We start from the raw sequence: 20,365 nt of genomic DNA, 5'->3' as shown, positions 1-20,365 counted from the left end.
CCTCATGCCCCCAGCCTCCAATCAGGAAACAACCAGCAGCTTCTATCTTGTCGTCCTGTGGAACACAAGGGTCTGAAGTACCTTCCTGTAACATTTTCTGCTTCAAAGGTGTCAGCACCTCTTTCAGATACGAGCTATAGGGCAAGCACATGCAGCCTGCATGAAGCGCCTGGCAATACGCAGATGGCAGAAAGAGATGAACAGGGCCACTATTGCTTTATGATGATTCATTTTTCACTCACTTCCTGGGGGGAAGTGGCTTTAAAACTACTCTCATATTGAAGATATTACATAAGACTGCATTGTGGCACAGACTTCTTTTTTTTTTTTTTCAGTGAGCCCTCCAAAACTGTAGATTGGAATACTGGAGTATTTTATTCTACAGGAAAAGGTGTGAAAATAGGATCAGTCCTTCAACTAAGACAATCTTTCTAACTTTTTTTTTCACCTAGGTTGTCTTCCAGAAATAAGCTAAGAAAAGATATTTCTGCAGTATGAAGCTACTTCAACTATTAATCTAACATGCACTGAAGACTACAGGCTATCTGGAAGTTGAGGAAGGCTCTTCCTGTGCAATGTGGGTCAGCAGTCTTGCAGACATCTAACCTGATAGTTCTGGTGCCATGCACTTAATTTACTTCTGGAGCTGAGGAGTTCCACTTTCCTGTTGGTTCTAAATTTAAATCAAGCCTTTTCAAGATAATATCATTACAAGAGCTAGATCCAGATTCAGCTAGCTGGATCTAGTCTCAGTATTGGAGACTTTTCACTTCAGATGAATTCAGACCTCACTGGTTTGGGTGAGAGCAATCACTACAGGAGTATCTGACACTGGTGCAAGCTCATTTGCAGACCAGGAATTCTTGTTTTTAACAACCTCATAACTAATTCTGCCTAAAAACCAACACAAAATTTGAGGCCAGGTTTCTATAGCTCCAAACGGTCTGCCAGAATCAGTCATCCAGTATGATTCTCTGGGTTCTTCTGTGGTCCAGTGTTGAAAACAGTGACATTAGGTATATTGTTTCATTAAAAATTGAACAAGTTAAACCTCCACTGTGCCAAAGGCATGATAAAAAAGCTGGTAACAGCTGAAGTGGCATTTAAGGCTTTGTGTAAGCCAGACTTTGCAATGGGATGATCCTTAAACTGAATCCTTCATTATCTCTTTTGTTTTTTCCCCCACAGCGTTCTCCTGGAGAAACTGGTGAATCATGCCATAGACAAGTGTACTCTTCACTGGGTAAAAAACTGGCTGGATGGCCATGCCCAGAGAGTTGTAATTAATGGGGTGAAATCCAGTAGGCAGCCGGTCACCAGTGGTGTCCCTCAGGGCTCAGTTTTGGGGCCGGTCTTGTTTAATGTCTTTATTGATGATCTGGATGAGGGGATTGAGTGCACCCTCAGTAAATTTGCAGATGACACCAAACTAGGTGGGAGTGTTGATCTGCTTGAGGGTCGGAAGGCTCTACAGAGGGATCTGGACAGGTTGGATCAATGGGCCAAGGCCAATGGGATGAGGTTTAATAAGGCCAAGTGCCGGGTCCTGCATTTCGGTCACAACAACCCCAGGCAACGCTACAGGCTTGGGGAAGAGTGGCTGGAAAGCTGCCCAGCAGAAAAGGACCTGGGGGTGTTGGTGGACAGCCGGCTTAACGTGAGCCAGCAGTGTGCCCAGGTGGCCAAGAAGGCCAATGGCATCCTGGCCTGTATCAGCAATAGCATGGGCAGCAGGAGTAGGGAAGTGATCGTGCCTCTGTACTCGGCACTGGTGAGACCTCACCTCGAGTGCTGTGTTCAGTTCTGGGCCACTCACTACAGGAAGGACATTGAGCTGCTGCAGCGTGTCCAGAGGAGAGCCACCAAGCTGGTGAGGGGTCTAGAGAACAAGTCATAGGAGGAGAGGCTGAGGGAACTGGGCATGTTTAGTTTGGAGAAGAGGAGGCTGAGGGGGGACCTCATTGGCCTCTACAACTACCTGAAAGGAGGTTGTAGAGAGGTGGGTGTTGGACTCTTCTCCCAAGGGAATAATGACAGGACCAGAGGAAATGGTCTGAAGTTGTGGCAGGGGAGGTTTAGATTAGATATTAGAAAGAATGACTTTACTGAGAGAGTGGTCAGGCACTGGAACAGCTGCCCAGGGAGGTGGTGGAGTCACCATCCCTGGAGGTATTTAAGAAATGTGTAGACATGGCACTTCAGGGCATGCTCTAGTGCCCCAGATTGTTGGTTTGTGTCTGTTTGTGGGTGGGGTGTGGTGTGGTTGTGGGCATTTGTTTTGGTTTGGTTTTGGTGTTCTGGGATTTTTTGGGTGTGGTGGGGTTTTTTTTTGTTTGTTTGTTTTTTGTTGGTTGGACTCAATGATCTCAAAGGTCCCATCCAACCAAAAATATTCTGTGATTCTGTCCCCCTCAGTGTTGCTGAAGTGCCTGGTTATGAGAGGGGCATACAGAAAAGACCTACTGCAAGTAAGACAAACAAGATGGTAGTTAGTTTAAAAAAATGTAATTCAGCAGAGAGTTTGTCAGATTTTTTAAAAGGATGCCTCTCTCAACAGAAAGCTCATGCACGTATTTTAAAAGGCAAATAAAGGCATATTTCCACAGGTAAATAAAGATGTTCACCTGCAAATTTCTTGTAGAGAAAATGGATACCTATCTTCCTGCAGATACTAATTTGTCTTTAAGAGAATGACATGTGAAATCAACAGGACTTAAAACTCTCATTGTTGAGTGCAACAGTACAGGTGGCATAGCAGGTATTTCCACTGGTGCTGACTTCATGACTGCTGCATTTTCCATGTCTGCACCTGGCTGCCGCTTACTGCAGAGGTAGCCTAAGTTACCATTTATGAGCTGGAAGCCAGTCCTGCCAGATGCTAAATTTCTCCTGTAAGAGTGACTGGACACAAGACTCCTGTAGGAGTCACTGGCTTAGCATCTGGCTAAGGATTAGATCTGCAGGGACTAGAGCGAGTCTGTTGTTGAAGCTACCTCTGGGATGTTGCTAACCTCATTGAAGAATGAGAAATGCAAAAGGCAGAAGATGGAACACATCTCGGGAAACAAACATTAGCATCTTTAATACATGAAAATATATTCAGGTCCTCTATTCCTGCAGTAAAATAACATTTTCCTAAGACTGCACACAGAAATCTTCGAGCTTTAAGATGAGCCCTCTGATTTTCTTCTTCATACTCCATCCCAGCATTTACTTTGAAGTTGCACTGTTGGTGTGCTCCCAGTTATCAAATAGTCATTTCTATACTGTGCTGTAGCTTGCACTTGTTGCAAATGAGTTGCAGACATCTTACCCAACATACCTATAAAAGCTTTTCTTGTTGCCCTTGATGTCCCTGCTGAGATGTAACTCTTATCTGGGCTTTAGCTTTCCTAACCTGGTCCCTGGCTGCTTTGACAATTTCTCTGTATTCCTCCCAGGCTACCTGTACATCCTCTGTAGGCTTCCTTTTTGCTTTTGAGTGTGTACAGGAGCTCCTTGTTCATCCATGCAGGCCTCCTGGCATTTTTGCTTGACTTCCTCTTAGTTGGGATGCATCACTCCTGAGCTTGGAGGAGATGATCCTTGAATATTAGTCAGCTTCCTTGCTGCATTTCGGAAATGCAGTACGTTCCTTGGACCCCTCTTCCCTCTAGTGCTTTGTCCTGCAGTACTCTGCCAAGCAGATCCTTGAAGAGACCAAAGTCTGCTCTCCTGAAGTCCAGAGCAGTGGGCTTGCTGTGTGCCCTCCTCACTGCTCTAAGGATCTTGAACTCCACTATCTCATGGTCACTGCAGCCAAGGCTGCCCTGGAGCTTCGCATTCTCCACCAGACCCTCCTTGTTGGTGAAAACAAGGTCCAGCATAGCACCTCTCCTTGTTGGCTGCTCCATCACTTGGAGGAGGAAGTTATTGTCAATGCATTCCAGGAACCTCCTGGATTGCTTATGTCCTGATGTGTTGTCCCTCCAACAGATATTGGGCTGGTTGAAGTCCCCCAATGAGGACCGGGACTTGTGAACATGGGGCTGCTCCTATCTGTCTGTAGAGGGCCTCATCTGCTCAGTCTTCCTTGTCGGGTGGCCTGTAGGAGATGCCCAGTGTAACATCACCTGTCCCTGCCCTCCCTTTGATCCTGACCCATAAGCTCTCAGTTGGCTCCTCATCCATCCCCAGGCAGAGGTCCATGCACTCCAGCTGGTCATTGACATAGAGGGCAACACCCCCTCCTCATCTTCCCTGCCTGTCCTTCCTAAAGAGCCTGTATCCTTCCATTCCAACACTCCAGTCATAGGAGCCATCCCACCATGTCTCTGTGGTGCCAGTAAGATCAGAGCCCTGCAGGTGTGTGCACGTCTCAACTCCTCCTGTTTGTTCTGCACACGTGTGTTTGCATAGAGGCATTTAAGTTGGGCCCCCGATGAAGATAACTTACTGGCTGGAGTGGCTGGAATTCCTTTGTGCTGCACTCCAGGTGCTGACCAGTGATCCTTGTCCAGGCTCCAGGCATCTATTGCTGGCACTGGCATCATACTGGTAAGAGTGGGATGGATTGATGTTCCCCTCCCCTAGCAGCTTTAGTTTAAAGCTCTCTTGACCAGCTTGGCAAGCCTTAGGCCAAAGATGCTCTTCTCCTTCCCTGCGAGATGGATCCCATCAGCCCCCAGTAGATCTTGTTTCTCAAAGAGAGTCCCATGGTCTAAGAAGCCAAACCCCTGGCTGTGGCATCAGTCCTGTAACCATTTGTTGATTTGCCAAATTCAGTTGGGTCTATCGACCCCCTTCTCTTTGACCGGGAGGATTTATGAAAGAACTACCTGTGCTGCTGAGTCCTTAACTGTAGCTCCCAGGGCTCTATAATCTTTCTTGATACTCCTCAGACTGCTCATGGTGGCATCACTGGTGCCCACGTGAAACAACAGCAGCAGATAATAGTAAGCAGACTGCACAGGGTTTGGTAGTCTCTCAGTGACATCCCTGATACAAGCCCTCGGTAAGCAGCCCACCTCTCTAGAGAGTGCATCAGGTCGGCAGATGGGTGCCTCTGTACCTCTCAGAAGACAGTCGCCTACTACTGTCGCCCGTCGCCTTTTCTTCCTTCAACTGGTTGTTATGCAGGGAACAGATCAGGTTGCCTTCCTCAGCTCTAGCACCTCTCCTGACGCGGCAGGTCTTCCTTCTTCACTTTGCAGAGCCGTGAAGCAGGGTTCTGCAAGGGCAGCTCAGGTTTTTTTTTGGGATGTCTCTTCCTCCTGCTGGTCTTTGCAGTGACAAGCTTCCACTCTGTGTTACTGCCCCCCCTTCCTTCTGTGTGTGCCGGAGTGGGAGTTTTTGACTGTTTGGCTGTGGGTCCACTGCAGACTGCGCTTGTAACCAGCTGTCTGTCTGCTTCTCAGACTCCCTGGTGCTACGCAGCCTCCTCACCGCCTCCTGCAGCTCAGCCACCTGCTGCAGGAGGTCCTCTGCCTGGGCACACCGTTTGCAGGTGGGTCTGCCGCCTATCCCCGCCCCAGGAGAAAGGTCAAGGCACCTCCTGCAGTCTGAGGTCTGCACTGCAGCCTCTCCCTCCAGCAGCTCCGGGTCGGTGGAGGCACCGGCCGCCGCTGGAGAGGACGGTGCAGACCTTCCAGCCACAGCTGCGGCCTTTGCTCTCAGACGACTGCCCGCCATTCTGCCTTGAGGTCACAGGACAGTACCTGGTGCTTAACCGGTGGAAAGCTGCTCGTTTGAAGAGGTGCCCTTCTCAAGCGCCCTTCTGTGTGGACTGCTGTGCAAAGTGCTGCGCCATGCTCTGGCTGACATACTACACACACCCTATTTGCCCACCCTGTTCGCCGCAGCCCTGGTCACTTGCGCTCCCCAGGCATGCACAAGTACAGTGGGAGCACAGGGTCTGGCAACAGTGCCAACAGAGTTGGGAGGCTGGGAAGGCAACCAAAGTAGAGCTGCCCATTCTTCCTTGAGCATGCTTCCCAAGGCATGGCTTGCCCCTCATAAGTACATCAAAGCAACACACAGTCTTAATTCCACATGATATCACAGTGGCACTTGTATCCTGCTCTTCTCCCCACTGTCTCAACGCTCAGTGCTTTGCATGCAGCATGCCATGCCTTTCTGGCCACCACAGTTGTCTCACCAGTGGAAGCTGGACCTACTTCCTCTCAAAGGATGAAGCACAGTGAGATACAATTGCTATCTTATTTGACACATTCTCTTCCACTTGCTATATTCTAAATATGGAATGACCTTAGCTTGAGTTTGAGGACTAAAATGTAATTCAGCTCATGACAGTGTATAAGGGATATCATCCTTTGTAACAGGCTTATGAATATATGTCAAAGTGGGCTGAGGAGTTCTTGCGAAATACTACAGCTTAGTTGTACTTGCTGACAGATATTTTAAAGTTGATATGAATGCAATATACAGATAACTTGGTTGTGTGGCTTTTTTCTCTCTCTTCATATAGACCTTAAACAGGTTGTTTGTTTTGTTTTTTAAAATAAGAAGGGTTCCAGCCCACAAAATCAGCCAGACTACCACCACTATGACATCCAGGCCACACATCTGCTATGTATGTATGGCAAATTTGCCCAGTCCAGGGAAGACCGTAGTGTCTCTGAAACTACATACAAACTGAATTCCTAATAGGAAAACCAAGCAAAATCAATCTTCTTGAGCATTTCTGCAAGAAATCACAAGAAGAAAGTATATAGACCGTTCCAAATTGCAAAGAGGTTTTAGGACAAAATTATCTCATTTGCAGGCATGATTTTACTGCAGATAACAGGACAATACATTCTTATGAGGCCTGCTCTAATTCTTCATTCATCTAATCCCATTTTGTATGGAGTAATTCTATCTGCTGCTCTTCAGAAAAATGACCTTTGAATCACACTGCTTTGCTACTTGGATTGAAAGATAGATGGGGCAAATGTGGAAAGTGAAATATATAGGAAGAATACTGAGAGCTGTGGAAGGGTATGTGGACTGAGAGTGTCCATTCCTTTAAGGGTATCTTGTCAGAGCAGCCATAAATCAGAACATACAGAGACAGAAACCTGACTGACAAACGATAAGGGACGTCATGATAAGACCAAATGTTGTTAGTCACACCAATTGGTAAGGATATGTGGAGTGTGAGAATGTTTTTTTTTTTTTTTCCAGGAAGATTATCTTATTAAGGACCTTGCAAAACTGGCATGATAAGGAAAGGGAGGCAGAAAAATAGAGAGACTCATAAAGTCTGAGCAATTAGCATTAACAAAGAGAACAACCAGAAACAAATGTGGTCAGTCATACCAATTGGTGGGCTATCAAGGTACAGCAGGCAAATTTGGAACTTTGCAATGGATAAAGATGCAAACCTGAGCATCCAGGATGTTGCGGGCCGGGGGAGTGGGATGAGGGGGTGGAGCAAGGAGGGACTGTGAGTGGGATTATGCCAGCCGAGGAGGCATAGTTGGTATTTACTAAGGCCACCAGATCAAGGGGAGGATGTTAATGAAGCATCTTGCTTCAGCTACAGGAAGCATCACACTCGCAGGCCCTGATCCTACTGGGGGACTTCAATAACCCGACATCCGCTGTAAAAAACAGCACAGCAAGCAGTAAACAGTCCAGGAGACTCTTGGATTGCATTGAGGATAATTTCTTAATCCAGGTGATAGCCCAACATGAGGAGAAGAATTTCCAGCATAATAATAATAAGGGCTTCTGCAGGTACATTGGCGAGAAAAGGAAGACAAAAGAAAATGTAAGGCCCTGAGAAATAAGACAGGATATCTAGTCACAACTGACACAGAAAAAACTGACATCCTCAATATGCTTATTGCTTCAGTTTTCAATGGTAATGTCTCTTCCCACATCTCTCAAGCCCCTGAGTCTTAGGGCAGGGACTGGGGCAATGAAGTTCCTCACATCATATGAGATCAGGTTTGAGGCCACCTGAGGAACCTGAAAACACACAAGTCCATGGGACATGCCAAGATGCATCCCAGAGTCCTGAGGGAACTGGCTGATGTAGTTGCAAAGCCACTGTCTGTCAGTCATGGCAGTCAGGTGAAGTCCCCAGTGACTGGAGAGATGGAAACATCCCACCATTTTTTAAAAAGGGTAAAAATGAGAACCCTGGGGTCTACTGACCAGTCAGCCTGTATTTGCTACATTTTCATCTCTACCTGGGAAAGTAAAAATGCAGTTTATTGCTCAGGGGGGCATGGACTACACCTGTCAGTGTCTGAACTGACACCACCAGGTTTCTCTAGTTTGCAGCACATGCATGATCAACATAGTGCTAACTATGCATGTGCATAACTATGCTTGTGCATGCACAACATCCACAACTGTTGTGCAAGCACAACATGCTTGTGTATGCACAACTATCCATGTGCTAACTATGCTTGTGCATGCACAACATAGTGCTAAGTATGTTGTTGGCACCAGCTGCAAATCCAGAGGGACACCACGAGAGAATATTTCAGTTGCATTTTTGCAGCTATTATGTTTCCTGCTTTGGGGCTGAGGTTATTCTCTTATGGTTAAACTTGTCCTGGGGACAGATGAGTCCACATCTGCTAAGTGCCCCTCTTCCCCTGATAGGTCTGTTGGTACCCACTATCTATAGATAGCACACAGAAAAGTGCAAACAGTGGTTAGCTCTAACTAGACACTAAAATCCTAGCTTTGTCTTTGCTACGTTTGCTGCTATGCTGTTTCTGGTATGAAGGAAGGAAGGGGGAGTTTGAAGGGAAATTTGTAGTTTCTCAAGATCTGCACCACCTTAATAGATGGGGAGACACAAAACCTTGGCCTTGCCCACTTTCCCATGTGTTCTATATGAGCAGGCTCCCACCCCTGAAATGGGCAACCTCTTTCATCACCACAATTTGGGATGGCAGGGGGGCATTCCTATTCTCTCTTTCTTCAGCTCCAGTTACCTTAACACAACTAACAAAGTTGAAGAGCCTTATGTTTATACTGGACAACATCTGCGTGCTGTAACTGATTTGCAAGGCTGTGACCTGTATGGTCCAGTGTGGCCCTATCCATGGGCCTTAGTGCCTTCAAAGATACACCTGCGTTCAGTAGCACTCATTCGGTACTGGACAGTCCTTGTAACCAGGTGATGCTTCCAGACTTCAGCAGTCTCCCAGTGGCTGCTCTGTAGGACCAACTGGAAGTAAAACACTAAGTACCTTTTGCAAACAATAGAAAGTGGAGGTAGGAACCACACCCCCACACTCCATAACTCCTCGTTTCGTTGAATGGGCTCCTGGGCTTTTATTTGATATTTAAAATACAGAAAGCAAACAAAATCAACAACTCTCTACTGGATCAAGTTGGTTTGTTTTTTTTTTAAAGGAAAGGTCAGATGTAGAGCCAGTGGGAATCAGCATTTGGGTCAGGTCCTGGGAGGTTTACAAAACCCTGGCCTAAGTATTAGAACAATAAAGACTAGGACAGTAAGCCTTCAGATCCTCTGAACAGAGTGAAGTGGCAAGAGTTTGGGCATAGCAAGTAGGGTCTTTTCCCACTGCTGAAGAATCTTGGAAAAGATGGCCCAGGCAGACAAGGAAAAAGTCAGCTGGACTTTGCTGCTACCCTACAGTGCTGTTCAACTCAAAAATATGGAGGAAAAGGGCTGTGTATGTGAGCTGAGAAAGCATGAGATCCAAGAGGAGACAGCTGGAGACAGACTTGTAGGAGCTACTGCCACAGTAACTAATACAAGAACTGTATAATAATAGCTACTAGCAAAAACTGGTACAAGTAACTTGCCTGGTGTATTGGCCTCAGTAGTGAAGTACATTGTGTAAATGTGACTGACTAGAAGCAATACTGAAGAATAATGCTTTGGCTGTGGTCTGGGAGAATGTTGTTCCAGAATATTCACCACAAGTGTTCCCCCACTACACAGCTGCCTGTGGTGTCTCACAAGAGTGTTCTTCTTTGTTTATTTCCTTATTGAAGCAGAACCTGGGAAATACCATGACCATGTTAGAAACATCTGTGCTTTCACCAAGGTCTCTAGCCAACCTGCCATCATTTGTTCTTGTACTTGTTCTTTCCAGTCTTAATCAATGTTTTCTAGGTATTTTCCAGCAGTATTTGCTGCCAATGAAGGAATTCAGATTGTTTTCCTGCATGATTTCAGCTGGTTTTTTATGGCAGTAGGAAGAACAAGGGGTTCCACAATAGTATGTGGCTTTTTGTCTCTGACTATTAAGTACGAAACCTCAAAAGAGGCTGCTAGAAATTTATCATGAAGTTAAGTGACATTTTGTAAGCATTGTGGACTGAGTATCACATGACTCAAAATGTTACTGAATAAATGGTAAAGGTTTGTTTCCATGTTCTGGATGCTTTGTTTGTAACTGTCTGCTAAAGGTGATGGCATCATACTGTCATTAGCCCAACTCTCAAGGCACAGTATACCCTTAGTGCAAGGTTCATCTTCCACAGTAGTGGGTGTGCATCCCTATTTCCAATAGTCTTCTTGATAAATTTAAAGTTGGTTTGGCTCAGCTTGGATCTGCAATGGTGTTTCAACAATGTGCAGATGTTAAGTCCATAGGGCTCAGAACACCTGCGTGTTACCAGCACAAACAGTTCAAAAAGATGTAGCACTTTATTGGGTTATTTGTGCCTTGGATTACAGAATAACTCTGCCCTTGTATGCACAAGTGAACTGTACTATGACTGTAATCCCCTTTGCTCCTCTGGTTGACGTGAGAAGGTGAAATGAAAAACTTCTCTGCATGGGGGAGAGAGAGTAGCAACTTGGTGCCAATTGTTAAAGGGGACTGTTTCCAGGGTACAATCTTCTGGTTTCTACAGTCTAGAAAACCAAATAGAATTTCCTGCTTAATTACCAACAGCTTGCCCCCTGCCCTCCAAAATCCAGGGTCTAATACTTGAAGAACCCTGGGCTTGGACAACAGAAGGCACCACAATGAGGCCTATCCTTAGAGCTGCCCAAGCCACGGTTTTGAATAGGAAATACTGTAGCATGCTGGGCTAGTCACACGCAAATTGTTGCAACTCATTTTATGAGCCTTCTGTTTATATCAAGATACAATTTGCAAGCAGAATAGAGCAGCCTTGACTCTAACACGGCTTCTCCTTGGAACATAACCTATTCATGTGGAAGGATGGTGATTTATACTTTCTGAAACTTCTCCAATATAAGGTTAAACCGGAGTGGCTAATGTCGTATTAGCAAAGTTGGGACACTTGCTCACATGGGACACCTGCCAGTGTGTCATGTCAGCAGCAGGACAACATGGTCGACTCAGCACATTTTTGGCCTTTGCTGCAGACAATAGACAGAGCGTGCTTTGCCACTACTCTAATCCCCACATGATAGGGTACAAATGTCACATACTTCCTGTCTTCACTTTTACCTAAAGGCAAGTAAAAATATGAGCTGGAGCACTGTGAAGAATCTTTTCCTTCCCTGACAGGTGAGAGCACCCAAAGATTGCATACTGCCCTCTAAGAAGGAGTCATGTTGAAAGAAAGAGCCTTGGTAATGAAGTCTTTCACTGATGTCTCTGATTGCAGCAGCAACTCCTTGTGCTGAAAACACACACACACACACACACACACATATATATATACACACATATTTTATTTTTTTTTTCCACTAAATCACCTCCCTCTTCAGATATGTCTTCTTATTTTTTGCCACAGTGCAGGTCTTTTAGAAATTACAGATTAGTGGAGAAACAATACAATTTGTGGAATAAAGCCTGCCCAGCGCAGCTGGATTTATGTGTATCATGAAATTCCTGAGGTCACATTATTAGAAGCATCTGAGAATGGAGCTCCTGAAATACCCACTGGCATCATATGGGAACTATGAGCTGCTTTAGAAGCAGGAGTTTCAGGTAAGACTTTCATCACCTATGCACCTCACAATCATCGTGCTGTACTCATCTTGACAAGGCTTGTACAAGATTGTATAGTGACATTGTCCTACTGCCCAGCACGGCAGGATAGGTGATAATGCAACGGAGAGAACCCAACTCTCAGTCTTGGAGACAAAAGTGTAACCACCAACAAAAACTTTTCACCTGTCTACAGGAGATGAACTAAACTCTGTTCAGATTACATTTACCTCCCCAAAACTGCAGATCTCTGCCCCTTACCCATCCCCCTCATCCTCCTAAGTCTCCAAGGAGACATAACAAGACGTGCATGTGGTGGTTTTGTGTATCTGCATATACAAAAAAAGATAAAGTTCATGAGATAGTTATGTCAAGTTCTGACAGGTCTTCTAAAATTCACAAATCCTGAAGTTTTTACAGTTCTAAGAGCTCCAGTTTTAATGTGCAGACACTGGATGAGAATCACAGCTTTAATGGAGGGAAAGAAGGAAGAGCTGCAGATGTGGTAAGAGAGCCATCATGTCCATTAGTTTAAGAAGTCTTGCAACTTCATGAAAGAAGCTCAGGACTCATGATTTTGAACATCTGGAATTGGCCAAATGATCCATCTCTCCTCTTCGCCTCTTGTCAAGGCAACAACTTGTTTATCTTGGACAATATTGTCTTAACACACTCTATTGCCTACCTCGCACATCATTTTCCCACACTGATTTCTCCTCTAGGCACATCTTCCCATGGTTCCACCACAAACCATTGTCTCATGCATTGTTCATCATATTCACTGACAGGCTCCCTGGGAGAAAAACTTTTTTTCTTAGAAGTTTTGTGTTCTTAATTTACTTTAATGATTTACTCTTTAAATTACTGTAATATCTATAGACTGCACTGATAGGTGTGTTGTGTTAGGTGCTGTACAAATGTAGACAGAGTCCTTCAAAGAGCTTGCAACTGGAACAGTGCAGTATAATATTCATCAGCGGATCTGCCAACAAATCCAAACTTGTTTAAACCTGAGCCCTTCTAAATAGGAGACATAAAGTTCTAAATAGAAGACATAAAGCCCTTTACCTGAGGAGGTAATCAAAGCCAGAAGACACCAACATCAAAGATGATTAGTCCCTTGTGAGGCTTGATCATACACACAGTAGTGCAGCAAGGTCTTTCCTTGATTTCAAATGCAGTGACTCGGGTGGTGCTTGCCTGGTAAACTGCACAGATGGGAGAAGAGAGGAAGCAGGAAAAGAAGTGACACTGCACAGAAATGCTGTGCAGCTTCAGGCACAGAACTTGTTGATGGCGACTAAGCAAACTTGGAAGTTGTGAGAAAAAATCCTCCCTGAGCCAGCATGCTAATCTAGTGACAAACAGCTTTTATTCTTGTTATCTGTGATAATTAGGACTGCAGTGGACACACATGGTTCACCAGTTGATTCCTCCTCCTAATGAAAATGAAGTTCTAAAGCCTCAAAGAATGGTTAGTCAGCCAGGATGATAGACAATGCAGACTGGCCTGATAATGAAGTGATATGACTTTAAATATGGAAATTAAAAAGCATTAGCCATCTTTCAGATTACTGTCAATTACTTATTGGTTTTGTGACTAACCTGGTGGCCTTCTACAATGGTGTGACTGTATTGGTGGATTAGGGAAGAGCAATTGATGTCATCTACCTTGACCTATGTAGGGCCTTTGGTATAGTTCCACACAACATGCTTGCCTCTAAATTGGAGAGCTATGGATTTGATGCAGGATTCATGCTGCATGTATTGGTACTCTGGTAGGTATACTCATCCATTCTGTTGCCTGTGAGTACACAAGTGTCACGGCTCTGGATAAGAGACTGAGTTTGAGCAGTGGTATCAAAAAACATGCATATGTGACTAAACTGCATCTTGCTATGTAGTAATCTGTCCAAACTGCAGGGGATAACTTCCCATCAAGGATTCATTATTCACTCCGTCTCCTTTCTCTAGACCATATCACTAAGAAGGCTATCCTTTCAGCACAAAAAGTAAAGGAGATCAGATATATTTTAGACTTTGGAAATAACAAGCTGTTTGAGAACATGCAGTCTTATACTCTGGATTTACTTGTTAGGAAACTGAGATGTTTGCAAATGTTTTCACCCACTACTAGTATAAAGCCTGAGCTTGCTAGTAGAAAAGACTTGGTACTCTTTGCAAGTACTTTCATCACCTGTCTGTTAAAAAACTTAATGTCAGCATCTATTTAAATGATTGTCTTCCAGAGGAAGAAAACCTGAAAAAAAAAAATACTCCTTCTTAGGACGGTAGTGTTGGCTTGAACTTCTTGTGTGTTATGGTTTTTGGAAGAGTATGGCTTAATTGTTCAAGAGATCTGACATGTTGAACTCAGTTTTAAGACATATGGAGATTTTCAGATGTTGACATTCTTGTGGTTTTTTGGTGTGCAGGCACAAGTTGTCTTCAGAGAGTCATGAAAATTGATAGGCATCTTGGTATTTGTTGTTTTATTTTGTCTTTCCTGGGTTGTTGTTCACCACTATCTGAACTTTTATCAATAAGATAGAGTCCTCTTGATAGATTCTTCAGGCTGGTCTCATTTCAGGATGTGTCTTTTGAAAACAGAGTAAAAGGAAAATTGTATATACTGGATGGGAAATAAGACAGACAGACATAAAGAACTTGCTGCTGCAAAATAATTCAGCGATATTTGTAATCCAGTTCCAAACTACTCAAAAATATGTGCTAATTTTTTATGTTAATGACATATCTATATGTAAACCTACTTTGTAATTATTTTTTTCTTGCTAAGATATGCACATCTTTTCTGTGGAAATGTTTTATAGGCTTTTAAAAACTGAAGGAAACTCTTTGATCATTTATTCTGATCTCCTATGCAGCCTAGGCCAGAGAACTTGGCTCAGTAAGCCATGGGCAGAAGGACCTATTCTTTAGCTCTGTTACATGTGGTTGCATTGGGCCCCCTTCTACACAACTGGTTTCTCACTAAAATCCTGTCAGAAATTTCTGCGTTTTTTCATGTGAACTTATCACATACAGAGATGGCAAAATTGTTCATAGAAAAAAGTAACAGCCATAGACCTTAATTTATCTGAGGTTTCATTCTGCCACTTCTCATAACAAGTTGGATATAATTCAACAAATAGCTCTTCTGGAGTCACTAGAATCTAAATGGACTGGTAGCCTGTACCTAAATGGAGCGGTTAAGTACAGATTGTCTCAACCTGGAAGGCAGTTCAGACAAAGAGTGGCAATAATTCTGTAACTGTAAGATAAGGAGCATCTGTAATTTTAGACTGAGCTTTGTACTCCTCTGGATTCCTTGTGGGGATATGTGAACCTTGTAAGGTTCAACAAAGCCAAGTGCAAGGTTCTGCATCTGGATTGGGGCAACCCCTCGTATCAATACAGGCTGGAGGATGAAGGGATTGAGCAGCTGCATGGAGAAGTACTTGGGAGTACTGGTGGATGAAAAGCTGTACATGAGCTAGAAATGTGCACTTGCAACCCAGAAATTCAACCGTATCCTAGGCTGAATAAAAAGTGTGGCCAGCAGGTTGAGGGAGGTGATTCTGCCCCTCTACTCTGCTCTGGTGAGACCCCACCTTGAGTACTGCATCCAGCTCTGGAGTCCCCAGTACAGGAGAGACATGGACCTGTTTGAGTGGGTCCAGAAGAAGGCCACAAAGATGATCAGAGGGCTGGAGCACAGCTCTGAAGAGGACAGGCTGAGAGAACTGGGGTTATTCAGCCTGGAGTAGAGAAGTCTTCAGGGAGACCTTACTGTGGCTTTTCAATATTTTAAGTAAGGGGTCTTATAAGAAAGCTGGGGGCAGACTGTAGTGATGGGACAAGCAGTAAAGACTTTAAACTAAAAGAAGGTAGATTCAGACTAGATAGAAGGAACAAACTTTTAACAATGGCAATAGTGAAACTCTGGAAAAAGTTTCCCAGAGGCAGTAGATGCCTCATCCCTGGAATTCTTCAAGGTCAGGTTGGAAGGGGCTCTGAGCAGCCTGATCTATTTGGAGATATCCCTGCTCATTGCAGGGGGGGTTGGACTAGATGAGCTTTAAAGGTCCCTTCCAACCTAAACCATTCTATGATAAACCTCTATTATCCTTAGTTTTCTTTCCAGCATGACAAGAATGGATCAGTAGCTTGCTGCCTGTACAAAATGTTTTTGAAACCACATCAGCAGAACAGTTGATACCTCTTTTTCATCACTAAGTCTAATTTAAAAAGTTGAGATACAACTGCATTTCAATTGGGGTATCATTTCATTATGTCAACCAAAAAAAATTGACCTAGTCCACTCTGTTTTCCTTTAGACTGTTTTTGCACTTTGGTTTCTTCTCCTTGAGTATGAGTCAGGCAGAGACTCTCCTGCTTGTACCATGGTAGCTAATAAAGAAACTGCAATGCATAATGAAACATATAGTACAAGTAAGAAGCTTTACCTGTTGAGGTTCCAGGAAGCTCATGCACTAGAGTTATAACTCCAAGGAGCAACACAGAGATGTTCCGCAAAATTTAGACTTTGGCCAAAACATCTCCTTCTCATTTTCACATGAATTGACTTAGGAACTATTCCATTTTCTGGTCTGATGTGGTTATCTAATTACAGCAAAACACAACACTGAGAGCTAGCTAACCTACAGGGGAAGCTTCTGTTTTCTCTTGTTCTGAATAAATCTGATTGGTCTGCTCACCACTTGCAGATAAAGTGGCTATATAGCTTCAGTGAGGTCCATCAGCACTTTTGTCCAAAATACAAAAGGAGAATAAGGTACCCTGGTTGTTATTACTGAATCTTATTTTGTGAGTTACACTTGCATGGAAATGAGTGTGATATTACACAGTCTAGATTGCAGGTAGCAAACTAGACTGAATGAGGATGATTAGAAACATCGTTTGCATACAGATACTAACTTCTGGCACTGAACACGACAAAAGAAGTAAAGAGGGGACATAGAATTTGAATAAGGTTTGGTAGTTGTTTGCCTGATTGTGGTACTGAATTTTCTTTTGTGCTCAGATGCTCCTGTTCCTATGTTGAATAGATATTTAAAGTTTCTCTCTTGTACATGAAAAAAGCTTGATAGGATGTGGCACACTATCCATGATTGTACACATTGATATTGAGGAGAGACCTGCAAGCTGTACAGTCTTTTATGTAAAACAGGAAATACAATGAGTCACTGGGGAATGAGAGATCTATGTTGTTTAAACCACCCATACTCTGGCACAAAACATGGAGTGCATTTCCAATTTTAGAATGAATACCATTGAAAAGGACAAACCAAGTCAATTTTGGAATATTGCTGTGTTTTGACAAGACAGTGCAAAATGTAAAATAACCCAGCAGTGACAACACCCTGGATCACACAACTGTACTCCAGCTTTCCTCAAATGATTACCACTTTACATAGTGTCTCTTAACACATTCCTTCTGGAAAGATAGATGATTCTCTTAAGAAAATCGAATTTTTGTTTCTCCTTCTAGAGGAGTGACTGTTAAATGCTACATACAGTCCAGGTGATTTATTTTTCTCTATATATAATAACAATATATAATTTCCTGTTATTTATTTGCAAGAACCTTTGTTACAATCATCTTGATCAGTCAAATACTGCTGCTGTAGACAACTTGGAGCAGTAGAAAGCCAGAGCTTTTGTGTTTCATCTTCTGGATGAAAATAGGCCTGCTTTTAAGTATCAAACCTCTTATTTTCACATTCAGGAAGTCCTCAGTGCTAAGATAGAGATAAGAGTGTCTTCACAACCAGGTGACAAAATATGGATAAGAGTGTCTCCACAAACAGGGAAGTTAACTGAAGTTGCAGGAGTGAGATAACCGAAAAATAGGGGAATTAACTGAAAATGCTAAAGTTAGACAATTGAAAAACCACAAAAGTTAAACTTTTAATATTTCTGCTATGCTTTAAGTTATCCAGAATGCTACTATAAAGTATTTAAAATATTTACAATCTGAAATTGACTTCCTTTATATAACAATAAAGCTTTAATTATAACTAGAACCTTGTGGCTACTTCTCATTCTACAAAGGACCTTTAAAAGAACCTTTCCCCCTTGCATTGGATGGCGTTGGGAGACATACACCACAGGGTGAGATGCCCAACCAACAGCCCTAGGACTGGGAAATGCTTCTTCTTAGAGCAGGCAGTGCTGATCCTGTTTCCTTCTAAGCAGAAGTGGAACTGTGAGGTGGATGGAGGAGGTGGCGGTGGCACCAAGGCTCAGGAGTGCCTATTGGGACCTAAGCCCTGAACCCACAGCTTATCCAGGGCTCAATTCCAGGTGAGACATAGCTTTGGAAGGCCTGACTAGCAAGGTAGACCCCCCAAAGAAACTGGGCAGCGGCCCAGGTCAAGGAGGACTGCCAGACCTGTTGGGCTCACAGCATGTTCCTGTGGTAGTGCTGCCCTGCACAAGCCTGGTATCAAAGCCCCTGAGAGAACAGGGAGGGGAGACAGAAGCCCACAGCGGCAGGACTAAGATCTTAGCTTCAGGGTAGAGCCTGGCTGAGAGCATTAACCTGTTCCCAGGCCTCCCTCAGAGGAAGCTCAAGGCTGCAGAGCATTCCCTGGCACTGGGAAGAGGCAGCCTGAATAGAAACTTCTAAACTTCATCAAGGAAAAGATGGCCAGAAGCTGACTCAGGCAGGTAATCCACTCCACGCCACTCTCACATACAGCTGCTGGCTGAACTCAGTGAAGGGCAACAGGACCTGGCAAGAGAAAAGCTGCTGCTCTTCTCTGCAACCTGAGAGCTGCTCCAAGAGGCAGTACTGCTAAGGGTCTGACCAGGTATACATTTTCCTCCTTGGAGGAGGAACAAAGCCTGTAACCCAGTTCTCACCTACAGCATTGTCAGCAGCCACAAGGGAAATCCCCCAGACTGAGCTGCTGTGGCCAGGCATAGATCCAGATTCCACCTCTGCTGCAATCTCTGCTACTTTCCAAAAATGGCCCACACCAGAAGGTTCTGAGGCAAGCACACCCCTGATGAAGGTAACTCTAGGCCCATTGGGAAGACAGAGGAACAAAGCATCAGGGCTGAGACGGGCAGGTTCCAGTGGATTGCTGCCCTGCTCAGGCCTGAGGAGGAAAGCACAGTGGGTAGCGGCCAGCAGTGCCAATTGCCAGCTGTATGGGGCCAAGGAAGGAGGTTCCAATGTCTCCCCTGCTTTGGGGCAAGGGAAGGATTTGGGTGAGTGTCAGCCTGAAGTGGTAGAGGGCAGGGCTTTCTGCTTACACTGCAGGGGTAGGCTGGAGGGAGATGGGAATCAAACTGCAGCTGGGAGACACTGGACTCCCGGATGAGCATGGTGGGTGTATTGGGTCTGGCTGGGATGGAGTTAACTTTCCTCACAGCAGATATTATAGAGCTGTGCTTTGTATTTGTAGTTAGAATGGTGTTGATATCACACCAGTGTTTTGGTTTTTGCTGAACAGGGCTGGAGCAGCATCAAGGCTGCCTATCCAAACCCCACCCAAAGGCCAGTAGGCTGGGGGTGGGCAGGAGTATGGGAGGGAACATAGCCAGGACAGCTGACCCAAACTGACCAAAGGGATATTCCATGCCATATGATGTTGGGCTTAGCAGTAAAATAGAAGACTAAGGGCAGAGGGAGGGATTTATTATTAAGGCGTTTGTCTTCAGAAGAAATCATTAGGCATACTGAGGCCCTACTTCCCAGGAAGTGGCTGGACATCACCTGCTGATGAAAAATAGAGAATAAATCTTTTTGCTTTTCTTTGCTTCCATGCACGGTCTTTGCTTTTCTTCATTAAGCTGCCTTTATTTGACCCACAAGCTTTTTCACATTATTTTCTTCCCTGTTCTGTTGAGAAGGGGGAGTGACAGAGCTGCTGCATGGGCAGCTGGTAGCCAGCCAAGGTCAACAAACCACAGTCCTTTTAGTGTCCACCATGTGGCTTGAGACAACAGGAGTTTGGAATTGCGCATGCTATAGCTATATCAGTTATTAACTGGCAGGCACCTGTGGCTGTAGAGTTTGCTTGCTGCACTGCCTCTTTATTTTGCTGAGCCTGAGAACATGTTAATACAAACAGTGACCATGTGCTTGGCCCTGGCACTGATGCGCTTCCTGTGCTGGGGAACTATCTTGTGGAGATGATGGGAGAAGAGGCCTCCCTCTTCTCATCTGAGACTGATATGTGTGGTTTTATTGCACAGGGTCCCAAGGTCTTTATTCACCCTTATGTGAGCTGTTTAATTCTACTAACATTGTTGGCTTATTGTCAGGTTTGTGGCAAAACCACCCTATTGTGCCCAGTTTTGGAGGCCCCATGTGTCCTTGGCATAGACCAACCTCTGGATAATGGACTCCAAAGACCCAAAAGGGTACCAATGGGTTTTTGTTGTAGCCACCATGAATACAGAGAAGATTTAATAGCTGTCTAGCTTGCCTGGCCTCTCAGAAG

The sequence above is a fragment of the Numenius arquata genome, chromosome Z (genome assembly GCF_964106895.1).
Source record: "Numenius arquata chromosome Z, bNumArq3.hap1.1, whole genome shotgun sequence".
Classification (NCBI taxonomy): Eukaryota; Metazoa; Chordata; class Aves; order Charadriiformes; family Scolopacidae; genus Numenius; species Numenius arquata.
Note: the sequence above shows the minus strand (reverse complement) of the source record.